General features: G+C 37.8%; 1 pseudogene; it reads right to left on the reverse strand.

Moving 5' to 3' along the window:
• Positions 1–2,635: 2,635 nt before the first annotated feature.
• On the reverse strand, positions 2,636–7,803 carry LOC143532089 (putative serine/threonine-protein kinase PBL16; annotated as a pseudogene).
• Positions 7,804–8,118: the final 315 nt, after the last annotated feature.

Here is an 8,118-nt window from a genome sequence, read left to right on the forward strand (position 1 = left end):
GGGGTAGTAATGTGAACTATCTTGTCGTGACATATTATCTCCGCTCGATTCTCGGACAACCAGTCCATGCCGACCACGACATCGAAACTACTAAGCGTAAAAGGAATAAGGTCGATATCAAAGACATGACCTGACAGTTTTAACTTACATCCCGCAAGTACATGAGTCGTTACTATAGTCTTACCGTCAGCTAATTCAACAGGAAACTTAGCATCTAACGGAGTTGGAGTTAAGTCTAAGAGTTGGCTAAAGGCTTTCGACACAAAACTCCTATCAGCTCTAGTGTCAAACAATACAGAAGCAAAACAATCGTTCACTGGGAACTTACGAGTCACCACGTACGGATCATTGCGGGCTTGACCCGACCCAATCACAAAAGCTCTTCCTTTGCCATTGCTTCCACCACTACTGCCACTTCCATTACCTCCATTGTTGTCGTTCTGTTTCAGCTTGGGACAATCTTTCCTGAAATGACCTTCCTGCCCACATTCGAAACATCCCTTCGTCGTCATAGGTGGTTTAGGAGCACCCTTTGCCGCAAGGTCTCCTCTACATTCCTTTGCCTGGTGACCCATCTTTCCGCATCTCTGACACTTGACACGGTCACACGGGCCAGCATGATGATAGTTGCACCTATTGCACTTCGGATATTTCCCAGCATATCCACTCGAACCCTGCCCGCTACCGTTGTTATTGTTGTTGTGACTCTGATTGTTAAAGCTTCGAGTGAATTCGGGCTTACGGTAGTGTTGTTGCTGTGGGAGGTTCGAGGATGAGGATCTGGTGCTGTCAAACTTTCTCTTTCCGCTGCTCGGGTTGCTGTTGCTGTTGTTGTCATTACTCGGGTTATCACGGGCTTTAGTGGTTGAACCCCTAGGTGGTAACGCACCTTGGGTCACAGCTTGATCCGTCAGTTTGTGAGCTAAACGGATCGCTTGTTGAATCGTGGCTGGTCTGGAAGACGTCACCATACCCTGAATCTGCGGTGCAAACCCATCGATATACATCTCAATCCTCTTACTCGGCGGATCCACCATCTGCGGACACATCACAGCCAACTCGTGAGAACGGGTAGTGTAGGTTTCGATTTCTGAGCCCACTATCTTCAGTGACCAAAATTCTGACTCTAACTTCGAAATCTCCTCTCTCGGACAGTACTCCTCTCGCATCATGTTTTTGAACTCCTCCCAGTTCATCACGTTAGCCAGTTCCAATCCAAGGATCTGCACGTTCGAATTCCACCAAGTGAGGGCAGAATCCTCAAGTGTTTCAGCAGCGAATTTGACCCTACTGGCAGGGGGGCAATTACACATCTCAAATGCCGACTCGGCCTTCTCAGCCCAACGCAGGAAGCCTATAGCTCCCTCAGTGCCCTTAAACGAACTGGGCTTGTAGTCAAGGTAATTCTTGAATGTACACGTTCCACTTGGACCTCCAGCTTGATTCTGAACATGTGCGGCTAAAGCGGCCGCCGCATGGTCGTTCAGCAGAGTTTGGAGTTCAGCTGCAGTCAAGTTGATGTTACCACGTCCGTGTCCAGCGTTTCTTCCAGCCATTTCCTAGAATCACAGTATAAAATGTTAAACATGAATTTTTCTTTCATATACAACACACCATACATGTAATAAAAAGATAGGTAAGAAAGAAATAAGAAACAACATCACATCACAACCATATATTAATCTAAATAATAATTCATGATTAAAACCATTGTATTCACTACAAAGTATTTCCAATCAATCCTTAAAATCATAGAAAATAATAGTTCGGATGGAGACAACCCCTCCATCTAGGTGTCATCATCACTAGATGTCATCATCTGATGACACCTCTGAGTGTGCCTCCTCCTCAGCCGGTTCTTCCTCCGGTTCTTCTTCGGGTTCCTCCTCGGGATCCTCCTCGGGCTCCTCTTCGGGATCATCTTCAGGTTCCTCTTCAGGCTCTGCCTCAGGCTCGGCCTCAGGCTGTGCCTCAGGTTCGGCTGCGTTCTGAGCAATTTGCATTTGTAACACATCGCAACGCTCTAAAGCTATCTCGGTTCGGGTCCTTGCTACTTGGAGTTGCTCTTGCAAGTCTATCATCTCGGCTTGCATCTTTCTCATAATCTTCATCTGTTGATCACTAGCCTCTTGCATTTCCTTCATTGCCGCTGCCATGCGGGCAATCTCCTCCTTAGTCTCGGTTCCGTCTTTTAACAGTCCGGAAACGTTTGCTCTCGTATAGCGCATGTAACCCACATCACGCTCCAAACATGAAACAACAGCTGCGAGAACTCGCTCTACAGGTTCGGTTATGGGTGGTAGGGTGTTGGGATAAGCAGGGTGGTTCTGGTGAGGTAACGGGGGAACTTGTTCGCGATAGACCATACGTCTGATCATATTAGGGTACCAATCCCAGCTAACTTCGTTTTCGTACATGCATCCGGATAAGCGGTATCTCTTCGGTGCGGAAGCTTTGAGTTCCGGGACTACTCGGGGTGGCGATGCGGAAGGTAACTGCGGTTCCTTCCCGTGAGCATGAGTCATCGGATCAGATGATGATGAGGGTGGCGTCGACATTCTTACAGGTAAGCCGTGTATGCACGCGCGTATGAGTGAAAAAGGTAAAGAGATAAGATAACAAAGACTACACAAATCTATGCAGTGCGTATCATTATAACTAATGGGTCGTCGCGGTTATAGTCTAGTATGCATGCAGCACCGAAAGCGATCTTCATTCTAGTTGACCATGGAAGAGGAAGTAGCACTCCTGCAACAAAATAACATTTTACATCTAAAATATGTGTTATGAAGTTCAATGTAATCACTAAACTTCTTCTGAATGTTAAAAAGTAAATTTTGTAATGACTACACTTACTCGAAAATAAGTTATTTTCCACACTACCACGTGCCATATACTCGTATATGAGAAATCTGTGCTCATCTTCACAGCAATATCCAATAAGTTTCACTAAATTTGGATGAGAAAGTTGCCCCAAAAATATGACCTCGGCCTATAATGCACACAAAATCTATGATCAACTAAAAATCGACTGAAAAAGAGATACCAAAAGTAGAGGTGACAATTTCAATCTATTTAGGAGTTGGGTTGTATAGTTGTGTTTTAGCTCAAACTGGTCAAATCAAAGAACTTAGCTAAAACTTTGACTTGTCAATTGTGTCGAACAAGTTCAAAGTCTTCCAAACTCCAAAGTCTGGTCGTAATGCATTCGACGTCATAAACTCGTACTTTCAAAGATTTAGAATACTACTATATAATTATTTTTTAAAAGATATGAAAAGGAGTTGGCACCCCTCTGTTTCAACTTGTATTTTAATTCCCATTTTGACTTGTTATAGTGTTTGTCCAACCCACCCGTTTTGCCACCTCTAACTTAAAGCATAAATGCATATAGATGGGTATATGAATGTATCTATATACATAGAGAGAGAGAGAGAGAGAGAGTTGTAATCACCAGCCATTCTCTATGACCTTGATGACTGTTATCTCCATCATGAACTTTAACGGCTACCGGAACAGGAGGAACCCTTTCTTCTACATCATCATAAAGGAAGCCTTTGTAAACACTACCAAACCCCCCTCCACCTAGCATGTGATCTTGTCTAAAGTTATCAGTCATTTTTCTAAGTTCATCAAAGGTGAATACGATTAAGATTAGTAGCAGAACTACGCCGCAGATCTTCTACTTCTTTGGGATTTGATGGCAACTTTTTCAGCTCCTCCTTTCTTTTAGCCATTGAAGCTTCATCCTTTGCCAATTCTGAAACCAAGATCAAGCAATGGAATGAAATAAATGTCTACTTCAGATCCCATGTGACTTCTTACCAAATTTGTATATACAGTAGTAAGATATAATAACAGTTTAGTTAAAGCAATGATCATGCCCAAAAGGAGACTGTAAAAATATTAAAAGTTCTAAAGCCTAATATTAACTAGCAAATATTAAGCCAACATATAAGAGGGGAATACACTTACAAGGAACAACAAAAGAGGGTAAAAGGCAACACAACGGGTAATACTAATTATTGAAGCTAATACTAATATTTTTCACCATTTTTCTGTTATTGGTAGTGTAGACTGTGTAGCAATACTTAATTTTAGTACTTTTCGTTTTATTATGTTTAGATTTCATGAGAAATACCCTATGTTTCAAATATACTTTTCATGTCCAAGTTATTGAGCTAAGCAATCTTTGTATCCTCTTTGATAGAGGTTTAGTTTGTCTACATCCCACCATCTGTAGACCTTGCCAATAGCTTTACTATTGGTGAGATTTTACTTCATACATGGTTGTTGCTGTACATACAAGTGCTTGAATGGTTGTTGCATTTCTCTACTTAAAAATGGTATTTGAACCTTTATACACACATGCACACTTGTATATATAGATTTTGGTTATGATAAGAAGGTTATGGTGTCTAAACATACAGATTTTAGAATAATGTGTGTGCGTATATGGAGTTTGTTACAAAATAAATCCTAAGAAAAAAATGTGAGAACCAAATAAATATGGGTATGTAGTGTTAGTGTTACTTATCACATTATTAAACGATAAATAATTAAGCGGCACTCTCTATACTTAAGGAATATGATGTGGTGGTAAGATTTTTCCCCTCTATGTAGAGATTTCAAATCCCACATTGTCATATCATTTACACCTCTTTGTTCTACTTTTAAATACACAAAAATAAACAATTAACCACACACAATAACTAAACCTTTGTTAAATATATAAAAAAATAAACAAAAAAACAAACTACATAATTCAAATGAATATGAAAACATAAATAAAATACATTGACCAGTTACACCAGACATTACAAAAAAGATTAAACATCAAAAACATGAAAATAAATCATATATACCAAATAAAAGATTAAACAAATTGTGCTTTGGTTTTAACATGTAAAAAGCCCACTAACCAGTTATTGGGCTTTGGATTTAGCATTTAAAGGCCCACTAACCTGTCCACTGCTCGACCAAGTAATCCTCTTTCGTATCAAAACTTCCATCGCTACTATGGCCATGGGTCGGGTAGGGTCGGGTGTGTGGGTGGGGGGATTTCAAAAAGGAGAAATTCCTTAAATGACCCTAAAGAAGAAAGAGAAAAAAAAAGATTCTATTTCACTCAAGATTTCCAAAACAATTCAAAAATATGTACTGAGACGACATCTTGGAGAAATAAACGACGGTATTTGTTAACCAAACAAAAGCTGACACGTGTAAAGATTCTGACACACCAGACGAGATTTTTAAAAATCTCGTCTGTTCCGACCCTTTTTTTAACTTAATTAACTTTTTAAAAAACCGTCTCTCCAAACGGTTTTTTTATGTTTCTCGTCTGTTCCGTTCATATTAATTTTTTCTTGAGATTTGAGTTTTTTTAATTTCGTCTTGGTAGACGCATTTTGATTGAATTTCGTCTTCCAATTTCATATTCCAAAGTTTCTTATCTTGTAAGTTAAAATCCTCTTTTATTCTCCTATCTATATCTTCATCTTCTTATATCTATAACCATCTATAATCCATCAATCTCGTAACTACACTTTAGCGAAATGATCGAAGTATAAGAGAGGAGATCGAGTAGAGGTTGCGGATTTGGGTCCCGGGTTTTTGGGATCGTACTACGGCGGTAACATAATTTCCACGTTTGGAGATGAATATTATCAAATTCCATAAAACTAATTGAAAGCTAACTAGAACTTGAAGATAAAAAGTAAGAACATGAAGAGATGAAGATGAATCAAATACTTGAAGAAGTTGATAATTAAAAATGATAGTTTAATTAGGAAAGTGGGGTCTACCTAAAAATAATTAAAAATACCGTCGGATTAGACGGAATAATAAAATACATGGTCGGTCAAGACGGAATACGGAAAATCCTATCGGTCCAGACGATATTTAAACTTTTATAACCACCAAATAAGAAACTTTAGAATATGAACTTGGAAGACGAAATTCAATCCAAATGCGTCTACCAAGACGAAATTAAAAAGCTCAAATCTCAAGAAAAAATTAATATGTACGGAACAGACAAGAAACATAAAAAAACCATCTGGAGAGACGGTTTTTTAAAAAGTTAATTAAGTTAAAAAAAGGGTCGGAACAGACGAGATTTTTAAAAATCTCGTCTGGTGTGTCAGAATCTTTACACGTGTCAGCTTTTGTTTGGTTAACAAATACCGTCGTTTATTTCTCCAAGATGTCGCCTCAGTACATATTTTTGGATTGTTTTGGGAATCTTGAGTGAAATAGGATCTTTTTTTTTCTCTTTCTTTTTTAGGGTCATTTAGGGAATTTTCCCTTTCAAAAAATTCTATGTCTTCAACATTATTCTACTTTTGACCAACTTTTTCTAGAAATAGCCCATGTTTTCAAAAAATCCCCAAAATAACCTATTTTCAGTCGGATCCGACGGAATTTGTGGACCTATAAATAGCTATACTAATTCGTCGGATCAGTGCTTATATCTGTCGGATCCGACATAAAAAATAAGCTATTTTGAGGATTTTTTTTTTAAAAACCTAAGCTATTTCTAGAAAAAGTTAATAAATACAGGCTATTTGGTGGATTTTCTTTTTTATTATTATTATTATTATTATTATTATTATTGAATTTAACCCCCTCAAACACATCATATATATCTCTTTCTCCCCTACTTATTTTCTCGACTAGTTGAACCCGATTTATGGTACCCAAAAACGAGATTATACAGGCGGCAACGGTGTTTACTGCATGGGTACCATACCCGAATATGGGTACCTGCAGACGCCTCATCTCCCCTAAGTGGTTTACAGGTTTATTTAAAAGTATGATCATAGTTTGTCGTAAAATATTTAAATATACATACGTGGATTTAAGCATATCCAGAAACGCCACCTTTTCTCTTTCTTTTCAAAAGGATTAAAGAAACCAAATCAGGAGTACATACCTAGAAAGATCCCTAGGTGCTATGTTACTCAATCTCTTCTGTAAAAAAATAAAACAACTTTCCCAACAAAATATAAAAAGTTCTTACTCTTGAGTGATGGTCACCTTTTTAACAAACCATCAACTCAAAGTAAATGTTTTTGGCAAGTGGTCAAAAAAGAAAAGAAAACCTACCTAGCTACAATCTGTTACAAATTGCATATTATCAAACATCAAGTTACAGAAGAACAAGAATACAATGTTTTTAACCGCATAAATAAAGATCAAAATCAAGAATTTAATCATAAAACCGACCTGACTTTGCGTTGGATGAGACTCTATAAATAGAGGGTTTCCATTTACACCAGCAGCTACCCATCAAGAACACCACAATCTTTCTTTCTTGCTTGTTTTCTTTCACTCAACCACAAAAAGAAACACAAACCACTTAAAGAAAATATATATCAAAAGATTATTAAAGCTTGAATCTTTTAGAAAACCCTGGAAAGAATAATATTGTTGTTTAACAATATTTATGTTTGAAGAGGTTTGTGGGTGGATTTGATGTGGGAACCAACCATATTTCTTGAATGTAATGATGAGGTGGAGTGTAGAAGTGGGAGGGGCTGTTTTCCATAGGCATGCTATGCTGCTTTGTTTTCATTTCTATATACTTATTAATTGTGTGCTTTTTTTTTTTTAATACTTTGGACTTGTGTGTTAGTGCGCCCCTGGTGCATTTTAGCACTTAATAAGTCTCTGTCTGTCATCTTCATAATCTTCCTTTTATTAAGTTGTGCCTTACCCTTTTCCCATTCTGTTTTACTTGTATATTCCTTCAATAGTGCATCAATGGGCCTCTTGTCTACGGTGCCTGTTTTACTATAGTTTTTTGTTACTAGATTAGCACGTGCATTTAATGCGATGCCCGAAAGAGAGCAGCAATAATGATATATATATAACAGTACTTGAGTTGGTGGTAATTCGCTATCATACCGTTCTTACCGATTACTTTTTAAGTTATCGGATAATATTTACATGTGTCTAGTAGTGTGTTGAGATGGTATTGTACAGCAATTTTTGTGTTATTTGTTTCAAACGTCTAGGTAGTTTTGTAATATAATCTAAAGTGTCACAAGCTACAATTTGATTGTTTAAATATATATTGTGCTAAAGATTGTTAATCATATTCGTTGATGATTGTTTTGT

Source organism: Bidens hawaiensis, unplaced genomic scaffold, assembly GCF_021521415.1.
Source record: "Bidens hawaiensis isolate Kalapana, Puna unplaced genomic scaffold, B.hawaiensis_p1.1 tig00000702_1, whole genome shotgun sequence".
In the NCBI taxonomy this organism is placed as follows: Eukaryota; Viridiplantae; Streptophyta; class Magnoliopsida; order Asterales; family Asteraceae; genus Bidens; species Bidens hawaiensis.